Source organism: Python bivittatus, unplaced genomic scaffold, assembly GCF_059951505.1.
Source record: "Python bivittatus isolate LINGU-HERP-01145 unplaced genomic scaffold, Pbiv_v1 ctg000320_np1212, whole genome shotgun sequence".
Taxonomy (NCBI): Eukaryota; Metazoa; Chordata; class Lepidosauria; order Squamata; family Pythonidae; genus Python; species Python bivittatus.
In genome coordinates, this window is record NW_028277052.1 from 11,299,438 (window position 1) to 11,323,540 (window position 24,103).

The window sequence follows — 24,103 nt, forward strand, 5'->3', positions numbered from 1 at the left end:
CATGTTTAAACAAGCATAAAAGGAACTGAATAAGTAATGAGATTATTGCTATTCCCCTAAAGACTGTAACAAAGGAAATAGAACCATGCTTGCTGCGCAATGTTGAGTAAGCACAACTTCTCTCTGGTAAAGCTACATGCATACAATTCTTCCTTTGAATAACTCCATCTTGTTCTCTGTGCCCCTACAATGCTCCAGTTGGACACTTCCTGCCCAGGGGCTCCATTGCTAGCACCCTGGACAAGGAGGGAGAGGAACCAACCACCATGCTCTGCCATGGCACCCGAGAAAATGTTGAAAGCTGCAGCTGGGCTGAATAACCAAGGAACCAGGGCATCTCCGTGAGTTTGCCACTGTGGCAACTTCACATCCTGTATCTGAAAGGATCTGGGAAAAAGTCAAGCTCCCATTTCAAGGAGGAGTGGCCTCTATCTTCAATGGTCCTTCCTAAGGAATATACACCTGTTCCTTCTCATTTCTTTTTCTTAAAAAAAAAAAAAGGCTCTAAAAACCCACCTGTTTGAAGGCCTCACATGCTGCTATTTCATTACTGCTTGACTGCTGAGGCTTTGGGAGTTTGTTCATGTTGGCAAATGATTTTTGGATGGCTTTTTGGGTCTTTCTGAATTTCATGGAGCTCATCAGTCACTCACAAAAAGTATTATTTTAAAAAATTAAATAATGATTCATTATTATTGCACTTCTGCCCCATGTTTCCTATGAGATCTCAAGGAGGGCACCAGGGGTGTCTGAAGAGAGAGGGTCTCCCAGACCCTTTGGCACTGCCTCAAACCGACATGATTCTTTCCAAGCAAGGTTCTTCTAGAGTTTTCTTTATCCTGATTTACTAAATGAAAGGGATGGAGTTAGAATTTCAGCAACTGAACCATTTCCCATTTAGAACCAACGTATCCCCTACAACGCTAGGATAGAGAATGTTGGAGCCTCTTTTTAACTGGCTTCCTGTCATCTGGTGGGGAGGCAGTCTTTTCACTAGAGGAGAAACTTGCATCTGACTGTTGATCTAACAGCGTCCTAAAGCTTTATCAGTCTGGGAACTAAACATTACAATGACAAGTGGGGACTTGAATACACATCACCTAAGTCAGTGTTGTCCAGACTTGGCCACTTTAAGATGAGTGGACTTCAACTCCCAGAATTCCCCAGCCAGCTATGTTGGCTGGGGAATTCTGGGAGTTGAAGTCCACTCATCTTAAAGTGGCCAAGTTTGGACAACACTGACCTAAGTCCTGGTCTGGCCCCTGAATCATTACTCCGCACAAGCTATTACCATATAGTAAAATGTCATATATTGGTACAAGCTGTATTACCAGTTGTATTACATAAAACTGTATTTTTATTACCACTCACTTTAACCCCACCTTGATGGACATGATCCCAAATGAGGGGCTTAAATGCTTAAAAATCTGGAGGAATCTGGTAGCCCCTTTTCAGAGTAACAGGAGCATAAGCTTTCATGAACTATATTCTGAAAAGGGGCTACCAGACTCCACCTGATTGTTGGCTACCCTAGACTAACACAGCTCTCCTCTTAATATGTCTACATTAAAAATCTTAGTTACTCACCCAGACCTACTCCTGAAAAGCAAGTGGGGGTATATTAGGCTTGTGAGAGGGCCAGGATTGTGAATCAGCCTTTGGTGATGTTAAGCATTTAAGATGACAAGCCTAATTACACTCAATGGGGAAGAAAGTCTTGTTGGCCTAGCATAACTGTGAAACACACATGGGTTTGCACTGAGTTTTGGCTGATTTTTAAAAAAACAGTTTTATCAAGAAAAATAACTGGAATGCTGTGAGTGTGCATGCATGCATGCACACACACACACACACGTATAAAGACCGACAGTCTTTTCAACTCTCCCATAACTATATGCCCAGATCATTCAGCTTTCATTTTCAAGATTAAAAATAATATATTAAATATACACTTAATCTTTGACATCTTCACAATCTTCACAAATAAATCACTCAACATTCTGTGATACTTGGAACAATAATTAATTTAAGTTTGGGGAGCTGGTGGTTGTCCTGCTTCCCCCAGGCCCTGTGTCTCCAATTCTGCAATATACAGCTCATTGTAATTTACTGTTGATGGTCTAATGCCTTGATGGTATTAAACATTCATTGATAATAGTTCCTGCTCCTTGTTTATGAGATTACCATAGGGAAGAGGCCCACAGCACGCTGATGGAGTACATACTTCAGATTCACAACACTGAAAGCCCTCTTATCTCCTGCTAAAAAAGGATCTGAGATAGGAGTGCTGGAAAGGACCTCTCGGCATGAGGCCTTGGTGAGTTACTAGCAACCCGAATGAAAAATATCTGCTGAAATAAACCAGTGGCCTGCAGTTCATGAATCCTGCGAAATTGCCAGGCTGGCCAATGAGAGAACTGGCACTTTATTGTGGCTTGTTCTGCATAAAAACCATGGAACAGAGAAGAAGATGGTAGGGTGGTTGGGAGAATGAACCTGGCTTTGTTATTTGTGCCCAGTGAATGCTGCATCAAAAGATTCTTATTCTGATGCTTATTCTGTACATCTCAGGACAACTGCCCAAGGAGCTGGACAGCTGAAGGGAGAATATGCTGGGCTCATCCATTGGATCAGTGACCCTTTGCTTTTCAGAAAGTACACCATGATAAGAGGGACTTAGTCCCTTGAACCGGTTGCAAAGAGATTACTTTACGATGGCTGGTGTGGGTCTTCCGGGCTGTGTGGCCGTGGTCTTGAAGTCCTGCACCTGTGACCGGCATCTTCAGAGTGCAGGAGCACAGACAGGAGCAGTTCTGGGGCACAGAGAGAACTGCTCCTGTCTGTGCTCCTGCACTCTGAAGATGCCGGTCACAGGTGCTGGCGAAACGTTAGGAAACAAGACTTCAAGACCACGGCCACACAGCCCGGAAGACCCACACCAGCCATCGTATGCCGGCCGTGAAAGCCTTCGACAATACACAGATTACTTTACCTCCAGCGGCAAGACCAGATACCCAATGATAGTTGCCTGGACCTGAAAACTTGAACAGGCTGCATTTGTATATCACTTTATTTTATTTATCACCCAGGGCAATTAAAAATCAAATAAACCCTTTGTATTTTTATAATAAAATACAGCTGCTATTAAAAATGAATTCAAAGTTAATTGTTGTCCTAGACAAACATCTTCTTTATCCTGGTTCATCTAACTTTCTGGAATGCAGCTTCTGGTGCAACCATCAGCAGCCAAGTGGCCCTTGATCCAAAAACAGATGTTCACCATTGCTCTATCCCCTTACTCAACAGCTGCTTAAGGCTTAAGGTTATCATCCTAACCTACTTTACAGAGTGGCTGATGATTACCAACAAAGTAATGTATGGGAAATGTATGGAGCATTCAAGCACCCATATTTGAGCATTTTTACCACTGCTATTTCTAGTATAGTGGTGGAAATTTCAAGATGACGTTTTACACACAATGTAAAAGCCTGCTTCTTTTGGATTGGAATAGTGGCAGTAATACAAATTCCAAAGACATTGTGTATATATGCATTGATGCGTGTGTGCGCGCACACACAAAGCTCTTAGACAGAGAGGTAGACAAACATAAATAAGTAAAGAAGCTGTCAAAGAAGCATGAAAGCTCAGAGTGCAATTCTGTCTATGGATCTAGGCTGCATTTTAATCTGGCCTTGAAGACACTGCTCATCCTTGGGGCATTTTAAACTTCTGAAGTTCACATTTTATTCCCGCATGGCACAGAAGACTTAGGAATTCTTCTCCTGTTCAATGGATTGGTAAGAGACAAAGGGCAATGGGAACCTGTCTCTTCTGCAACCTTTAGCCCCAGAAAGAGGTGATTTTAAGTGGTCTCTGTGGGATAAGCAAAAGCCATTCAGTTTCTTAAGCATCTTCATATTGAACTTGTAGCAGAGGAGAAGAAAAACACGCTATTTAGGGTGCTTGCAATAGAAGAAGGAAGGAAGCACTGCCCAGTGAGAGCTGCCCAGTTCTTGACAGTGACTTTGAAATCCTTGGGGAAGTTTCTATGATGTGTTTCTTCTCTAACAATAAAGAAAGGGCAAGAATTTTATAGTAAGCAAAAATGGATTCATAATATGGCCATTAACTTGTAGAGTTGTGAAGCCCTCCCAAATTATTCTTGAAATATATATTGGGTCTGGGCAAGCTTTAAAAATAACTCAGAAAGGTACTTTGGAACATGCAGGAGAAGTGATGCAGCACTTCTTAAAATGGTGGCATCTTTTTACCAATCTACCTACCTGAAATTGATGCCAAAATGAGCTAAAGTGAACATCAGGGATGAAAACAATGAGAAAGTAACTGATATGGATTCTGTGTCTAACTCCCTTGCTTATAGTCCTTCTCTCTCCAGTGCCTGTTCACTGAAGAGAAACCAAATCTGGGGTGGGGGACACAAAGCAACATGCTGTCATTATAAGCTTTAGATAACCTACGTTCTGACCCAAATGAAAGGCATCAGTGTGGTTACCCAGTCCTTGATTCTAACTTATGAAAAATGAAGTTGCAAGATCGGAGTCCCTCGAATAATGGTCCTCTCCAATGTAGTTCTGGAATTATGCATAAAGTTCCCATAAACCAACAGTAGACAGGCAGAACATAGTAGCCATTGTCTGTCTGTCTCTACTGGTAGAGACAGACAACGGCTACTATGTTCAGAATAAGGAAATCCTCTCTTGGGCTGCGAAGAGAGATCTCTTTGGAGAAGACCCTGATGCTGGGAAAGATTGAAGGCAAAAGGAGAAGAGGACGGCAGAGGATGAGATGGTTAGATAGCATCACTGAAGCAATGAGCATGAAACTGAGCAAACTCAGGGAGGCAGTGAAGGACAGGAAGGGCTGGCGCAATATGGTTCATGGGGTCACGAAGAGTCGGACACGACTTAACGACTGAACAACAACTCCTCTTGGGCTACGCAGGGGGGAATAGAGAACTTGACTACTGTTAATTCAGAGCCAGAATTCTTCTGGTTTAAATCCAAGCAAAAAAGATTAATCAGCTGCCACATTTTTAAAAAAATTCAGTGAAAACACTAAGATAAACTGGACAGAGATTAATCTTTAGCTTGCATTAATTTTAGAATACACACCCCTGCACACAGACTTGAGGGGGGTGGGGTAAAGAGGGCAAACATTGTACACAGACCTAGAAAGGCTGCCTTTAAATGCAAATATAAAGATTCACATACCATTCTAGATTGCTTGGCTGGTGGAGAAAGCACAGCTTGTACTCCTAAATTTAACGTCCAAATCACAAACATGTGCACTTGTAGAGTGATCAGTAACTCTGCTGTCTGTGGAGAAGAATGAGACCTTTCTTTAAAAAAACAACAGCAACAACGAAGTATAATTTATACCCATGAGCCTAAGAAGGCACCCACAAACATCTAAAAGGAGTTTGGGGAGGATGCTAAGCAAATGAAATATATAATAAATGCGCATACATCTGTTCCAAAATTAAGTACTTAAACCAGAACTGAAGTGGCATGGAATGCAAGCTAAAAGAACAACAGAATCCAAGCAGTTTATTCTTAGATATTTTCTCCCAGATTTAAGGCTACTCAAAGATTCAATCTGATTGAATGGCCAACATTTTTAAATAGAACTCGTTTAACCTCTGAATTATGCTGTTTCCCAAATGTTGCAATAGCTCTTGGTTATAGTGCTATTTAAAAGGGCACTGTATGAGGTTAAACCGTATACAGAAATTATGTTAAAAGATAAAATGTATACAAACATATTTAAATGCACATTTCAGTTTTAGAAATTAAAAAAAAAATTTTTGGTGTGGGAACAGGGCATGATGGACATGTGTGGAATTGATAGGGACCAGAAGTAGTTTGACCTGTTCCTCCTCACTCCAATAATCGAAAGAGCTGGGAGGTGAGATTCATACAACTCGGGGGGACAACAGATTGAGGTAGGATTGAGGTAGTAAATTCATATTCCCAGCCAAAAAAGCAGCTTCCACACTTAAGCAAAAGGCATAAGCAGATTCAGAGGAATCCCAAGGTATTTAAAAAATGTAACAAAATTGAAAAGGAAAAATTAAAAAGAGGAAGAGCCTAAACAGTTCAATATGTGGCGATCCGCAATGATTGTTTTGGGGGAGAATAGAAATAATATTTCCTGGAAGACGATATTACTTGCCGGTCTCCTGAAGAAAAATACTGCAACTATAATATCTTATTAAATATCAAATGGAAAACATGGAACTATGCTCAAAATAAGGAGCATCTGGTAAAGCTGTCTTAAAAAAGCTCTGTTAAGTTAGCTAAAAAATAGTTATTTACTAGAGTATTGCATACTCTAGTCAGTGAACATCTCTAACAGCAGAACATGGTTTTGAAGTGTGCACTATTGATCATTTTTAATTACTTGTTCTGATTTGTTCCAAATCCCCACAAATTATTTCACTTTAAAATACTTGCAAAATAACAGGATTAGAAGGGGAAGAATAAATACTCTCTCTTCAGCAGCCATTCATTAAAAATTCAATTACACAAGTTCACGAAATTGGCACCTGAATTTATTTATTTTACTTTTAACCTTTTGGATTGCCTGGTTATTCGCGTGCGTCTTTGGGAAAGTGTTGTCTCCTGTGCGCCTATCTAAATTTGAAATAAAATCTTGCTACCCTACCTAGAAAATTGCAATTGACTTAAAAAGAACCAATAAATAAATCAAAGTTGAGACGATACTGGCTTTAGGAAGTAAATCCTATATTTAGGATCCTCTGTCTCAAGTGGCTTTAGTGAGCTGAGCCAACATTTGTTATCATTTTCACAGAATCACTGCATCATGAAATATAAACACGCTCTACAGTCAACCCGTAGAGGGAGATGGATACTTTAGATGACAAATGTTGGCAGAGGCATGAAACAGGGTTGAAATTTAGAGTTGGGGAAATTGCACAGTTTGAGTGCCCCATTCTAAACTGGCTTCCAGCTGATGCAATCCTCCATCCTGGATGGGGTACAGTCTTATCCAAAATGTTTTGGGATAGCCTGGAAATAGACTCACAGCAGTCCCTATACTGGAAAAGTCTCTATGCCAGTGTTTCTCAACCTTGGCCACTTTAAGATATGTGGACTCCAACTCCCAGAATTCTGGGAGTTGGAGTCCACATATCTTAGAGTGGCCAAGGTTGAGAAACACTGCTCTATGCTATCACAGGAGTCTTAACACACAAATGCCAGCATTTTCAAACTGGTAAGAGCTGGGAGGAAAAATAAAGGTTGTAATGGTGAACTCTAAGTCACTAAGAATCCATAGACTTCAGCAGGCAAAGGGAGCATAAATCAGTTCTCTATGTATGCCACAACTGTCTTAACCCCCTAAAAAAACATGCATTTATTACATAAACTCCCATCCTCTTTTTCCCCCTTCACCAAACCGATTAATTAAATTAATACAAAGGCGGTCTTGTTGAGAACTCCAGTCTCCTCGCTCTCTCTCTCTCTCTCTCTCTCTCTCTTTTACCCTTTTTTTAAAGCTAGTCAAGCAAACAGGAAACAAAGGGTTTAATTCTGTCTGGTTTCATGAAGGCTCCTGTATGTCATGGCTAGCTTGCTGGAACCCAGCCAGGTTCTTGGACCAGCAATGACGAGGTTGTTAGAAGGGAACCCTCCCTCCCAAACTCCTGATTTATTTTTTTTTAATAAATAAATATTTTGGAGCAGGCGCATAATCAACCCAAAGAAAAGCAGCTTGTGAACCAGTTCCAAATACCAGCCCAGCAGGGAACTGGCAAAGTGAAATATCAGACCTGAAAGACAAACAAATAAATGCAGAAGCAAAGTGTGGAGAACAAAAGAATGAGGATTAACCCGAGATCAATATGGTATCTGCCGCTTATTGGGAGATACGAGGGGTTTGCTAAAGCACCACACCTCCCGCTATTCAACGAGAAGCAAAAATTCTAATTTGCTTTTTTTCCTGGAGGGCCTGGCTTAAGCTAATCTGACGAATATGTCCAACAGAATTCTCCTTCACTGCTTGCTATTCCTAACCCCCATCCCCAGGCGAGCAGGAAAGTTAAAACAGATATGTCTTTCGGATGCTTGCCGCAGCTCGCAACACATCTCTGCATCATCTAGGTTATTTGTGGAACAAAGGTGAGGTGTGCATTTGAGGAGGTGCAGATTATTAATGCGATGATAAGAATTAAGACTCCCTGAATTTACCGGAGACGGGAAAATGACCCTGTTTCAGATGATTTTTTTTTCCCCTCAAAAGAAGATTAGGTAGGAAAAACTCATCTGCCCACAGTACTGTATTATCAGTGAATATAACACACACACACAAACACACACACTTAGAAAATACTTTGTTCTAAATTAAACCACAGGTCTATTTACCCTGTTCTATTTTACATCGACCACTGGAAGACCTGAAAGACTAGGTTCGGGACAGATTGTCATGGAGAATATTTATGCGGTCACTAAGAGTCGACAACTTGATGGCATATAATCAATCAATCAATTTTACATCAGGGTACAGAATCTGCCCCCCCCAAAGACCCTCAAAATGTTGCCCCTTAATTGTAGTCTCCCTTTAAAAAAAAAATGCAACTGATATTACATAAACAGCAATTGTACTAAAATTCCATAGAGTTAATTGGATTTAAAATTAAATTAAGCTAATGAGGGGACATGCATGTCTTCTCTGTCATGGGCCCCACCCTCTGGAACAGCATCCCCCTCAAAGATAAGGACAGTGCCCTCTCTGCTAGGGTTCAAGAAAGCTCTTACAGTCTGGCTTGGTTCCCAGGCCTGGGGTTAACATATTATTGTATTTTTTGGGAAGTGGGGGGCTGTTTTATTTGTGTTGCTTTTAAGATTGTTTTAGTCTGGGCTGTATGATTTTATATCTTAACTGTTTTTATGGATTTTTTGGTTTTGTACGCCACCCAGAATCCATTGGAGTTAGGTGGCTGTAATAAATTCGAATAAATAAATATAAATAAATAAAATGCCACTCAAATGCTAAATGTGGTCCTTAGCTTGACAAAAAATGTGCTTATTTTTACGCCATTCTCTCCCTATAACTTTCATGTGGGCTTTCATGGTGGGCTAGACTTCAACTCCCAGCCAGTATGGAAAGCTTGAGATTAGGGAGGTTTCAAATTCTGGCTGGCAGAATTTATCTGGTCTTGGGAAGTAGTATCTCCCAGCTTTTCTGCAGATAGTGTGGCTTTTCCATCTGCAAAGCATTCCATTACAGAACAACAGTTGTTCTGCAGCACTGATTCTAAGATGAGTATTTCAAGTCATTCCTTTAAAAACATGCTATATGTCTAAAAACTAGGAGGTAATGCTTTGTTCACTGTTTAAAAACCTTGACTGATTGGTAGAAAAAACATTTTTCCCCCATTTTGGATATGACCTTGTCTTCCATGGTAACAGTTTCCCCATCAGGAGCTGCAATAGACTGCAAGTTTATCCCAACAAGATCAACTTTATTTTCCTCAAGAGGGCTCCTATAAGTAGATCATCACTTATGCAAGAAGTAGGGCTGATGAATAGATCAGATCAAGGATCACCTTAGTCCAGCATTTTGTTTCTCTCAGTGCCCAACCGATGCTGTTGTTCCCAGCAAGTGGTCTCTATTGGTTTGCACAGGAGATGAGATGGAAGGTTGCCTCCATGAAATGTATAGCAGAACCAAGGTAGATGGGAGGGAGCTGCAGAAAGTGACCTGGACTGGGCCCACCTTGAATTATGCTTGCCGTAGTTCAAGCAGAGTTAGATTTGCACAGCTCACCCAAATTGCACCCCATCCTTCAGAAAAATCCATTACAGCAGTAATTCTAAGCAGAAATAAGAGGTGAAAAGGTATATAAAATTGCAAGCAGTTCTACACTGGGGTGATAAACCTCCCTTTGCAGCCAACTGTACAGGTTCTTATATTTATTATATACATTTCAACACTGCCTTTCCCATCCAGGCTGCGTCAACACTGATGCATGGACTAATACAGGAGTAAAGATCAGTCATGATTTGGGCTGGTTATTGGCTTCTGTTATTTATGTTGCTTTTCCTGGGGATCGTTAATAGGCTTTAAACAATAAAAAGTTGGATTACTTTTTCTTACTTCCCCTTCTGCTATTGGCCTCCCTTTATATTCATTCCCTTTTTGCCAGTTCCCTTTCTCTCTTAAGAGCCATTCTCCACTTGAGAGAGGCTTGCTATCAACCCAGCTGGAGGGGGAAACATGACATTTGCTATCCTCACTGCTGATCTCTATCCTGATCTCTGCTACTTGTGTTCCCAAGTCACTGGCAGCCACTGGTTCTCCCTCCAAGGAACTGCATGGAAAAGCCTACCAATTTTATAGACCTTGAGGTTGTTGACGGACAGTATTGTAATGTCCTTCAAGACGGTACAGCTAATGAGAAGGTAAAGGCTGGGACAAGATAAGGACAGCATTGTGGGACAAGAGGGAAAATAAATATTGCCAGGGCATCTTTGTGCCACGGTTAAGTGCATGGGGACACAGCCATGGAATAAATAGCTGCTGACATTGAGCAGCAAGGAAGGGAAACGTTGGGAAAGACTGAAAAGGAAATCAGATTTAAACAGAAAGGGGCCAACAACCACCGCTAAATTTTAACAAAATAATAATTCTTTAGTCTTCTAAGAGCATGAGCATCCAGGGCCCCCGAACGTGCCTTATACCTGCTTTTTATCTGTATTCTCCTTAATAAAGGAGAAAAATAACATACATTTTAAAACTGTCTGGAGGTGAGTAGAGAAGTGCGCTGGCAATATCACAAGGACACCAGCCAGTAGGTACCCAAGGCACCCATCCCTTCCTTCCTTCCTAAACACAACTGGAATATGCAGAATATATTTATCGTTTTTCTCTCCAGCATTGTTTCTAAGCAGAGAGGCTTTCAAAAGGCACTTCTACATTTTTTTAAAGAAGTGACTACTAAAAGACAAACTGACTGGGAACAAAAAATAAGTAGGGAGAGAGAGAAAGGAAAAAAAAGATTATATGAGCCCCCTTCCCGATTAAAAGAAAAAGAAAGAAACTTTGAGAGCATCCTGCATTGCAGGTGCTATTTCTCAACACTTCACATAAAGGAGCTGACTTTGTCTTCACTTCTAAAAATAAGGGGTTGGCAACTTGAGAAGATCAAACAGGGACAGTCTTTCTTCTCACTAACACACAGCACTGAACAACTCGCGTCCCCCTACTGAGAAAGCGTGCCCACAGAATCGGAGCAATTGACTTAAGCCTAAAATGAAAAGGCCCCCCATCTGGAGGAGGCGGGGTGTGTACAGCGTTCATCTGGGAGACCATTTTGCAGTAAGAGGCTGCCCTATGCAGAGAGCTCTCGGCCATATGCCAAATTTTCCAACAATAGGACTTCATGGCTCCCACCCCAACGACGCCTTCCAAAGTCACGGCACGCAGGGACACCGACTCGACAAGGGAAGATCATAGACTAGAGATTGTGCGCTAAGCCCCTCTAAGGGTACAATTAATTCTGAGTGAAAAGCTTTCTGTAATTCACACAGAGATAAAAGCAGAGCTATCCCCGGGAATATCAACCTGGGGGGGGAAATGGTCTTCTGTACAGCAAAATCCAAACAGAAATGGTTATAGGGAAGGAAACAATATGGTGACCTACCTTGAAAAAACCTTGGCTGCATTCCAGCTATCTTGCTAGCTTTACTATGAAGCCAGATTGTTCACTTAAGTACCCTCTAGTACAGTGTTTCTCAACCTTGGCAATTTTCAGATGGGTGGACTTCAACTCCCAGAATGGCTGGCTGGGGAATTCTGGGAGTTGAAGTCCACCCATCTGAAAGTCACCAAGGTTGAGAAACACTGCTCTAGTGTAAGAACTTTATTTGGTACAAATTCTCTGTGGAGTCTCTGTCACAGCACTCTGAGAGATGTTTGGGTTGAGGCATTGTGGAATGGGGACGGACAGAGAAAACTCCAACTGTGCCCCAACTGCTTCCTTCTCTAGAAAGAGATATTTGAAGCTATCCACACTGGAGGATGGAGAAGGAATTATTCCGTGGGCTATAAAAAGCTGTGTATGTGAGATTGGAGAGAGAGAAAAGGGAGATGGAAAAGGATACCAATCATATCATAAATGTGTAATATCTGGTAGCAGGGAGCATCACGTAATGGAAAGAACTATTATTAGATGGTGGAATTGGCCACCCAAGAAAAATGGTGTGAACCCTGTTGCTAAAGAAATAGGACATCAAGGTCCACTTTGAGCTATACAAAAACGAAACACTATGAGAGGGGATTATGATTTTTTCTTTCTTTCTGATTTGCTTTCTTCATCTCTAGGAACACCTTGGTCACAAGATAGCTGGGTTTGCAGAACAGACTAAAATGAGGATGAATACTTAATAGTTGAACGTGTTGTGGAAATCAGGCCAGTACCTTCAATCATGCATAATATCACTTATTTGCTTGAGCACAGCATGCTTAAGTGAACACAGCAACTGCATTCTTTTAACGTGGGTTTAGAGTGTTGTGTGAAATCAGCCGTTGGGGCATACTGTTATTTTACAAACCCAAGCTTTTCTTCGATTGAAATCAGGGTAAAAGCTAAAGGAAATCCACAAGTTCCAGTGGTTGGGACACTTATTCAAATGGCTGATTGCTAATCATATTGGTCATCCCAAAATGGTAAGGTTAGGCATGATGTTTACATCTCTAGAAATGTTTTCTGTATCTTTGCTTATGAGCAGTTTTCATGGTTGCTTTATCTAGCAGAAGGATGTGAGATTACATTGACTGATTCTATTCACTCATTTAGCACCCTTCTAATACCAGGTGCTCAAGGTGATAGATGAAATCCAACTAACATATTAAAAACAATCCAACTATAAAGCAACTTTAAACAGGCTGCTGTGATATACATTTGCACGCACAGCAATCCTATCTATTATTTAAAGGGTTTTTTTTGTCATCTCTAAGCTATGGGTTCACCAAGCCATGCTCACAAAAGAACAAGGGAAGACCCAAAGATGTCATATTCACATAGGCAATCATACAGGCCATAATTGGGTTCGCATGTTGTTTTACCTACAATGTGGCTAACCAGCTTTCGGTTGAGCATGTTGTAAGAACCCAGTTATTATGATTCCCAAACCAATATAGGTCAATGTGTTGTGCAAACCCAGTCAATGAAGATTTTATTCAATAAACAATGATTAAGCAAACCATAATTTAATATATGAGAGTCATATATTTGAGAAATGTGTCTAATACACCGTCAAATGAGACTTTTTTTAAACAAAAGATTGTAAAACTTGCCTACAGATTGCTGCATGCAGACAAATATGAGGCGATGCAAAATGAAAAACTCAGAGACTAAAGAGAGTAGAAGTTCCATGTTTTTGTGGCCACCAGAAAATACCTGCTCTCTTGTGCCCACCAAGCCCACTTTGGGATTGTGTTTCCATGATGAAATGTAGGTAACACATTTTTATAAATGAAAAGACACTGAGGCAACCTTAACAAAGGGCATTCAAGAAGAACTGTTGCTGCTACAGTTGGGACTATAAGAGTCATTCTAAATCACCTAGTCCTGTTAAAATGTAACTTACCAAAGTTAAGAGTTTAGACTTCCTTTTTCCTACCAGTCCTAGGACCAATAGAATCCATGTTTGCAAATGCTATTTGAAAAAGGAAAAGAAAAAAAAATAATTCAAGTTGGGATACAAAATTCAAAGCAATTGTTAAAAGCATTTTTTTTTTTTATTAAAGGTCTCTCTCCTACCACCACCCAAATTTGTTTCAGAACTGATCAAGATGATGATATTTCTTCCCCCTGTGCACTCTGGCCACTGTGCTCTGGGAGCTCTGCTTCCTGGCAAACCTTTGTAGATTGCAAATGTAATCAGGTTTCATTCACAAGTTCTGGGGTGAGCAAAAACTTGATCAGGGCCTACCAGGGCTGTTAACTATTGAAGCAACAACATCACCCTCCTACCAGTATTAGATTGTGCAAACAAAAAGCTCCGAAAGGTAATCAAAGCGATTGTGCACCTGCAAGAGGAAGTAAGAGAAAGGACAGCATGTTTAGTTCTGATCCAATAAATCAGTTGAGTCTCAGCCATTACATATTTAAGGTCAACTTTCTCTATCCTGGTGTCTCCAGATGTGTTGAGATTGAAACTCTAAAAACTCTCAGCCAGCATGGGAACTGGTGGGTGCCCAATTTGCAAAAGCAGCTCTAGGCTCATGTCCACCCTTGTTTGGAACTTTACTCACTTCAAATTGCCAAAAATATGAAAAGCCAAAATGGTTTACTTGATGTTGGCTTAGCCTGTGCTTAGAATGTTGACCAGACTCAATCGACTGTGAGTTATTCAATAAGCCATGGTCAGACCATGCCTTAAAATAATGTGTGAACCCAGCCCATATACAGAGGGAATCTCTTCCAACAAGTCAGCCTAGGCTTCTGTTTGTCAGCCAACCCATATTGGAAGGACCAGTCAGTCATAGATAAGTCAACCAATCTGTAAATCATGCAGCAAGAACCAGAATCAAGAAAGCCCCATGATCTATAGAGACTTCCAATTCAGTTCCTAAAATCTTTAGGAGGAGCTGGGAAGGTACCTTCCTGCCAATCAGCAACTGGCTTCACACTGAGATACTATGGTTTGGTTAATAATAGCTTACTGAAGGACCCACAATCAGCTGAGTTCATACAACACATTAGATCAGTGTTTCTCAACCTTGGGAACTTTAAGAGGTGTGGACTTCAACTCCCAGAATTCCCCAGCCAGCATGGCTGGCTGGGGAATTCTGGGAGTTGAAGTCCACACCTCTTAAAGTTCCCAAGGTTGAGAAACACTGCATTTGATCATAAAGCACAGCTTGCAAATTACAACAATCGGATTTGCACAACACACTAAGCTAAACTACTATGAAACAAACTATAGCATGGTCTTGTAGGATATGGGGCAATATAAAAGCAGCCTCCTAATTATTAGTTGTAAAGATACTGACGGTCTGCCATATTTGCAAGGATTCTTTCCTTATCTGATACTTTATCGCATTAAGAAAGTAAATTAAACCTACAAATGGGAAAGTAAAAATATTGTCGTAAGATGCAAACGTCTGATAATGTCATCCGTGTTCAATAATCACAAGCAATGAAAACAAAGTACATTTTTGGAATAAAATATAAATATCAGGTTAAATCAATTAATATTCCCTCCAGTTCACTGATCGTTGGTGCCGGGTCTCTTCAGAGGAGAGGTGGAAGGAGAGATGGAAGTTCCTGTCAATGTTGTGTAATAAGTTTGGATTTACAGCTGCCTTATTTAAATCCAAATAGCTTTTCCTCTCCCTTTGTACTCATTCAGATTACACCTTTGCCAAACATACTTCTTGCTCTTTGCAAACGCTTTTAAAAAATGCATTTAAAAATGGTCCTAAACGATCCTAAAACAAGGTCTTTCAAGAACAGTTCACAAACAAAAATTCATGCACAGGGAAAGTGGCTCAGCTGGCAAAATACTCCAGTTTTGAGGGTTTTTTTTTTTTTAATACTGTTAAATTAATCACTGCAGTTAGGGAGTTGGATCTGCTGCTAAGCTAGAAGGAAACCAACATACAAAATGTACTAGAGGAAACTTGCCAGACTTTTTCTGCACGAATGCAAACATACTGGTAAGAAAATATATAAGGAGAAGAGCCATCCATTGCGAACATTTCATTTGCATTTGCATTCCTGCACAGAGAGGGAATTGGATTGAAAAAGTTTAAATCAGTGTTTCTCAACCTTAGCAACTTTAAGATGTGTGGACTTCAACTCCCAGAATCTGCTGGCTGGGGGATTCTGGGAGTTGAAGTCCACACATCTTAAAGTTGCTAAGGTTGAGAAACACTGGTCTAAATGATCCTATCTGATAAGAGGAAGAGGAGGAAATAATAATAATAATAATAATAATAATAATAATAATAATAATAATTTACAACCCAGGATATTTTGTTTTGTATGTAGGAGGTAAGAAATCTTTTAAGAATAAAGGAAAGTGGTAATCACAAAACCAGTCCACTAGTATTCATAATTTGCTATGAAATTGAAAAAGACAGAGCCCTACCAGAGTGGACTTTGTAAGGGAGATAAACGAAGGGGTGGAAACACAAGGCTGGCATAAAACAGAAGACATATTCATTTATATGATGTGCACTTACAGCACACATGACTGCTGTGGATCCTTCTAAATGTTGTACCAAACATTGCCATCATCTCCAGCCATCACAGGCGTTGGCTGGCAGCAATGGGAGCCACAGCCAGAAGGCACTAAGTGGAGGACAACATGCAGGGATTAGAGTTGTGCAAAACTGCAGTGGACATAGTGGGCTTTTCAGGAGGGATTTTGAATCATCTGGGAAGGAATTCCAAGAGCAAGGAGATGAATAGAGTCTTTTGAAGGAACAGGAAACCTTTGGGGAATCCAGGTTAATGGAGTTGAATGGGCCAATCTATCACTATTGAATTAGACTTCAAGCAAGAGAGGATACAAAACATCCATAATATCCTTTAAAAAAGTGTCAGATATAGTAAGGTCACTCTGTCAGTATCATCAGAAGTTTGTAATGTTCTGCATGCAATCACCTCTACCGACTACTTTTCTCAGTACATTCCTCTCCAACACCGACAAAGAACTTTTCATAAACATGGAACCTAACCTATGTGTAGAACTACAGCACCTTTAATCTTCTTCAATACCTTCAAAGCATCTTCTCTACAGAAATGTTGAGCTAAGGCCTGTCTGACAGCTTGGTTCTTTAAGAAACCTTTAAAGATTGTATTCTTGACTAAGAATACCAAGAAACCATAGCTAACCAAATGAAGGCTTTTCACGGTGAAAACTTTATTCATGCTGCCTCAGTTTCAATTGTGAAATGAAGGATGGCTATAAAGTTAAGAAATGGAAATTTTACATACTGTGGCTCACCTAATGATGAAGCTTTAGTAACTGTGGTCTCTTCCAGATGTTAGTCAACTATACATTCCAGAAGCACCAGGCAACTTGGCCAACAAAAGGAGATATTGGGAGTTGTGTGGTTCAGCCACACTTAATTCAGTGCCTATATTAAAATGCCTATCATGTGCCTTCCTAGAACATTAGGTGCAAACTGCTAGGAATCATTTGATCTTGGCAGTATACAAATGAAAACAAAGGTAAGCTTTGGAGTCCTTGGTGCTCTCTGAGCTTGGCTGTTTGCTTGCAGACATTTCATTACCTGACTAGGTAACATTGTCAGTGCTCTGATGGGCACTGATGATGTTATCTAGTCAGGTAATGAAACATCTGCAAGCAAACAGCCGAGCTCAGAGAGCACCAAGGACTCCACAGTTCAACCCTGAGCTGCATATATTCTCTTCGACTGAAATGTAAGCTTAGAAAACTGTAAATAAAAGCATTTAGAGATAAGGAAACAGACAACAAGCTTTACTTTGCGACCGGGTTTATTGCTCTTACAAGAAGAAAAGGTGTTATGTAGGTGTATATACACAGGAGAGAAATTAACAGCATATATAAACCAGTTTGGTGTAGGCGTTAAAGTCACCAGGATAGAAACCAGGAGACCATGAGTTCTAGTCCTGCCTAAGGCATGAAAGTCTGGGTGACTTTGGGCCACTCACTCTCTCTCAGCCCCAGGAAGAAGGTAAGGGCAAATCACTTCTGAAAAATATTGCCGAGAAAATTGCATGGACTTGTCCATGTAGTTGCCAGGAGTCAAGACTGACTGAAAGGCATACCTCTATGTGTGTGTGTCTGTGAGTGTGTATTCCACTGAGAGATGCAAAGCGATTTCACAGAGTTTTATTTGTCACATACATTAAGAAGTGACATCTCTCATTTTCACAAACTGAGGTGCTTGCATTTCCTCCCACCTTTTCTTTCCCCTGGATTTACTGCTTAGGAGCATTAAAATGTCTGAAACAGTTTACATCCACCGTCACAGTGGAAATTTGCTGGGGGATAAAGAAGCTTGTAATTGCAATTCTAAAACTAGCCCTATATGCTTATAGTAGCATTTTTAAGAAAACATCTTAAGGGCTTTACAAAGCTATAAAGTGCCTTCGAACAAACTTAAAAATAATATATCTTTAGAAGAGAAGGAGAGAGATTAATCTCCCAATAAGTTATAGATGTGGGATCACCCACTACTGATGGTTATAATGCAAGATTCTCATAAATAATACCATGAAAATGAAATATAAATTTAGAAGGGACTAAGAGAGAATGAGCTGTGGCTTGTTGAGTGGTTCCTACCATTAACCACTCCCAGAAACATATTATGGATTGTTGTCTTCAATATTATAATTGGCTGTGAGAAGCATTTAATTTTACTTTTGGTGGGCATACCAAAGTGTCACACTTCTTAAATCTTGTCACACAAGCAGTTCACTATAGGAAATAATAGCCATTGTAAAATGACCACCATAGATTTGATAGACCTACCATATCTTTGCTGCAAAAATCCAAAGGACCACCATGCATTACATGAAAGCAAAAATAAGAGTTAGAAAACTAACTCTTTGCCATTATTTAGTGGTCATTCAGACATTTGCAGCAAAGAAAGGAAGGCATGCAACTTTAGGCTGGGCTGAGGGAGAGAGATTGACCCAAAGTCACCCATTGAACTTCCATGGCTGAGGGTGGACTTAAACCTGGGTCTCCCTGCTTCTTGCTCCTAGAACAACTCCAGATATACACAAGCTGATTGAATATAGACTAGTGGTGGCCACATGTTCACATAAGTGGCATCTCCAGCCAAAAAGCACAATCAAAAAGCAAGGCAGAGAAATAAAGATTTGCCACTACCTTGAAGATTTTTTAATATTATTTCACCCTGCCGTTGCACGCAACTTTTGATGCGAGGATAAAAGTCAAAATTCCATTTCCATCTCCCTCCCCCAACCTTGGCCAATTTTCCATCACAGCAGGCAGGCGGCAAAAAGGTTTAAGCTCAAAATCATGTTTAAATCCTTAATTCTGAATGTGGTAAGAATCTCTTACATTAATAAGCTTCAAGAAGAAAATAATTATAGGTCAGTTTCTTAAGTTCAACTGCTTCAATTTTAAGCGTGACTCAAAAGGTTTCCTGAACATATTTTTATTTAGCGTTTTTTTAACTGTGAAATAAACTCCCTTATTTTAACAATACATCTAAAAATAATCCGGGAGATTTTTATTCATTAATATTTTATAGACAAAATGGAGAGGCAATAGATTGCATAATGACTTGTTTTCCAAAGCGGATTTCATTTCATTTCTTTTTCTTCCTTTTTTTTTTTTTTTTTGACAGGACAAAGCATTACTGTACGTTGTGACTGGGAAAAATGGGAACAGAGGACACACTTGCTGGACAAAAATAGATTTTCATTAGTTTTGTTTTCATAGGCTTTGCAACACATCATTAAAGTTGAAAGCTACACACATAAAATTACTAGAGGTACTTGTATACTGTAATCCACTAAAGTTGTATTTCATTACAGTGGCTCTTATACACAAAATAATGACGACGACAACATTCTGGCCTTCTTTGCCAAGATCTTTTGACTGTTTGAGTTTCTGCACTCCCAGGAAAGCCACATCCACCACCTACATTCAGACTGCAAGAAAAGAACCAAGCTCAGAGAACCCCAAGGGCTCCACATTCAGATCTTTGTGTGCATTTTACTTGAGAGCTACTAGTAAATTACAAGAAAACCCACCTCTCAACAGATTGTTGTTATGATAGGTTTGAAGGAGATATGGCAGGTCCCCTTACAAGCTGCTTCTTCCCCTCCTCCCATGTTTTAATAAACCTGATGGTCATAAAAAGAGCACCTGGGCTCTTTAAAGGCCAATCTTCTCCGCAAGAGATCATCTCCTGCAGTTCTGCTCAGAACATGCTTCCCTGTCCAAGTGATGGAGAAATTACAGTCACAATGGTTTTAGACTCACAGCAGAAAACAAGTCATTATGCAATTTCAAACCTCCCCTACTTCTACTGCAAGACATGGCCTTCAAGTGATATCCCAAGTAGTATATTCCAAAAAAAAGGAGAAAAATAACATTTAATTCAAATTATATGGAATTATTTAAATACAGTTCATATGGATCTTCCTCATACATGTAATGCCTGCCACACGAAAAATTATCATACTGCAGCAACATGTGGAGGCTTTCATGAACCGTATGTGATCCTGGTCCCCAAGCTAGGCAGTTTTCTTCTAGTGCAGTGTTTTTCAACCTTAGCAACTTTAAGATGTGTGGACTTCAACTCCCAGAATTCCCCAGCCAACTTCTGGGAGTTGAAGTCCACACATCTTAAAGTTGCTGAAAACACTGTTCTAGCGGATATAGATTTGAATCTTTCTGCCTATTTTCTGACTCTTCTGCAATAAAAAATAAGGACTATTCCCTCTCCATTCCCACACCAGGACCTTTTCTACCCTTTGTGTGTTATCACTATGCTGTTTTCATGGATGAGTCTGGGGAATGTGGAACAGCATAAGAATATTGGATTTTGTAGCAGCTGGGCAAACAGAAGAAAATAAGCATTGGTGATATGATAGGAATTTAAAGCAAGAAGTGAGCTCCAAGTCAGTTTGCTTCAGTTTGGTTTGGGGCCATTCAGCCTAGTGGACATTGGCAATTGGTTGCTTCTTCTGTTTTTAATGTCCTCCCACATGAAATTCTTAGCCCAAGCTTAGCAACTGCTTGTCCACTGCCCAGGTTACTAGAAGAATGTAGAATGTCAGGGTTGGTCCCTAGTGATCTGAACAATGACAGTATCCATATTTATGCTCTCCTCATAATGGTCTTAAATTTGCACAAAAGAGTAACAAATGGGAGGGGGAAGGAAAATGTCCAAATTTTAACTGGCACAGTCATGCTGTACTTCATCTACATCAGCCTTTCCAGATGAGATACCTTCAGACACTTTTGGGCAGAATTGAGTTCAGAGTCTCCAGTTCTGTATTAAATAATAGAAAGGCTTCAGTAGTGCCATCATCGGTCAGCTTTTAGAGCCAAAATCAAGTTCCTAGTTGGAATAGTTTACTAGGAACTACTACTACTAGTAGTAGTGAAGCAATACATACTATTCCCTAAAAAGAAGACTCTTCTCGTAACATCCTTAAGTATACAATCTGCACAAATGTACCATTGGGAATGTCAGGAAAGTGAAGTTTCAGGGCTGTCTGAATATGATGTCCTCAGATAGCTGTTGCTTCAGGGATGATCTTTTGAGCAAAGCACAACCAATTCTTAGAATTCCAGAATCCATGATCTAGACCAAATACAATATCAAGCATGGCATGAATACACTCCAGAAGGAGACGACCACTCAGTTTTTGCCAATTCATCCTTAGCTGCTCTGGCTACACTTGAACCTTTCAAGGGCAAGCAATAGCTACAGAGTCATATGAATTTTTAGTAGGATCCATGGGGACTTGAATAATCTCACAGATGCAAGCTGACACAAAAGCTTTCATGGCAAATAACCCCATTAACAAATTAGTTTTAGGCTCCAAATTAGTTATGAGCTCCAGATTGAAAAACAACATTTAAAAAAAAAATCAGAGATCACACGTGACCATCAAGATATCAAATTTTAAGGCAAATTTTGGGGTTGTTTTAGAAAGTTGGCTTTTCATCAGAACCTGTAAATGAGATTCTTTTGTTCAACTATATCTAGCTATAATAGCAGACCACAGCATATTTGGAACCAATATATTTAACTTAAATCTTTTTAAGCTTTGAAGAGATTATCTGGCAGAGACAATTGCTTGAGACATCCTACAGACTCTGAGACAATTTACAGTTCATCGTCCAATTAAGGTATTATCCTTGGAAATCATACTCATATTTGGTGATCCATAGAAATACAACACACAACTGAGAGAGGCCTCTGAATGCCTTCTATACTGACCTGCTCACTTTGAACTCAATAGGCAGATTATGGAATAATTTCAGGAATTTATTCAATTCAATTTATTCAGTTTATAAACATATATCCATGCACAGATCATAAACATGAGAGATTCTGTGACTTAGCTCGTAGAAAATGAGACACAACAGGTTTACAATAGTCACATTCAAACCCAACTTACAGAGATACGGTAGGATGAAAGCACACAATCAAAAATCAAGGCAGTGGAGATATCACTGCTGCAATTAGTTATTGTGTGAATGTGTGCTTTTCAAAAGCTGACAAAATTATAGACAATGTTCTGTTTTGAAACCATGCTGTACAGTGGAGACAAGGATGATGATGGTTTATTGCTATGTATTAGACTTACATTCCACCATTTCTCCTCTCATAATTCATCCCCACCACTGCACATTATTTATCCAGCCTAAACCAGGCTGTGAGAAACACAGACAGGTACACAAGCCATTACACTAACCCTTTTTTGGAGTAAACAACATTATGCACTGTGCAGAAAGGAAGTAAGGAATAGTAAGGCTAAGAAATTAAAGCCCTGATTTTTTTTAAAAAGGAAACATAGCTAAAGGTAGTGTCCACCAATACCATTCATTATAACTTTCTATGCTTTTCTGTCTTTGCAAACCATCCTTTCTTCCACCACATCTATATGCTGCTTGAAGCAGTTCTTCATGCTTCCTACCTTTTGAGGATCAACTCCATCCAACCAATTTTCTCAGCTCCTCCCTTCCTCTCAACCCATTCACTCTTCTTTCACGTTGGATTTGCCATTTGATCCTCCTTCATTCTCTCCTATGACAAAACCACCTCGGTGTGCTTTTTGTATCCCGGTCACTGATTTTGAATGCAGACTGCTCACTTTGAACTCGATTCAGCCCTCATTCATTCTTGACCCTCTCTCTTCTTGCTTGGTGACAAACAGTTCTGGTCCCCATTCCCATGGCATTCAACTTATTTTTAAGTTTGTCCTGACACACCAAACTCTCACTTCCATATAATAAAATAGGTAGAATCACATTCTTATACCCAGTCATTTTTGCTCCTTTCAGTAAATATCCATTCCTCACAGCAGACTACATTAGTTGCTGTTTTGTACCAACATATGCATGCATTAAAATTTCTCCATCTATTTTCTCATCTTTAGTAAACACTTTACCAAGGTAAACAACTTCATCTCAGTTTTCACCATTTATGTTTAACTGGGAATTGTTCACTCCATTTTCCTTCTCTGATGCAACTACATTGGATCTATTAATTTTCAAATCCATATTCCTCATTGTGTCATACTGTTTACTGCAAATTGTTCCAGTCCTTGGCGAACAACATGGCACAATTTGCATATAAAAGTACATACGCATTCACACCCCAACCAGCACACCTGTAGTGGGATATAAATAAAATGAATAATCATAAAATGGACCTGGAAAGCTGGCAAGCTTTTCAAGGAGATGGGGAATTTTCAAGCAAGGAACTGCATGCAGAATGTTATGTCAGTTGAACATGGGAAACCAGGAGGCAGAGCGAGATTAAAAATTCCTGCTCATAGAAAAAACTGCCCACAAACTCTGCAGAACTTCATGGCTGCAGAATGATACTTTTTTTCCCTTCTCGTTTTGAAGTTGCAGATACATTTCAGCTGAGCTACATATTAATTGGCTTCACTGCCAAATAAAAACAGTGATGTGGAAACACACAGCCCTAGAACTGATTCAGGAAGCCTGCAAAGACTCAGTAATGGAGTTAACCTAGCCTGCAAGTTATGCAGCAAACAACTTCAAAGAACAAAGTAGTCAGATTATCTCTGTATCTAGAGGTACATGGGGAGAGTTGCAATAACTATTTTTCCCCAAAGTAATTTAATAACGTTTTTATCCATGGTGATAATTCGTTATGGTTCCCTGACATTTGCAAGAGAAGATTCTATTGTTCTAGACCAACAAACTAATACAATTGCTGATTTTTGGGGTCTTGCAAGTTCCTCTTAAGGAAACATCTTCTAAATATATATAAAGGGGGAAAACACGACTGCATCCAACTCTTCCTGAATTAAATAGGAAGTGTGGTTAACTCCAAAGAGTAAAAGATGCCAAAGCTCGGGAGAGACAGCTGC

At 39.9% G+C, this 24,103-nt stretch overlaps 1 protein-coding gene across 2 annotated transcripts in view; it reads right to left on the bottom strand.

The window, feature by feature from the left end:
• The window catches only part of PKNOX2 (PBX/knotted 1 homeobox 2), a 268,356-nt gene that overhangs the window by 228,344 nt on the left and 15,909 nt on the right, over nucleotides 1-24,103 (bottom strand). For both annotated transcript variants that reach the window (XM_088139092.1, XM_088139091.1), the window contains exons 2-3: nucleotides 13,632-13,700; nucleotides 5,232-5,336 (exon numbers count right to left, since the gene is read on the bottom strand). The gene's annotated coding sequence lies outside the window, so the exon portion shown is untranslated. The remainder of the gene's footprint in view (nucleotides 1-5,231; nucleotides 5,337-13,631; nucleotides 13,701-24,103) is intronic.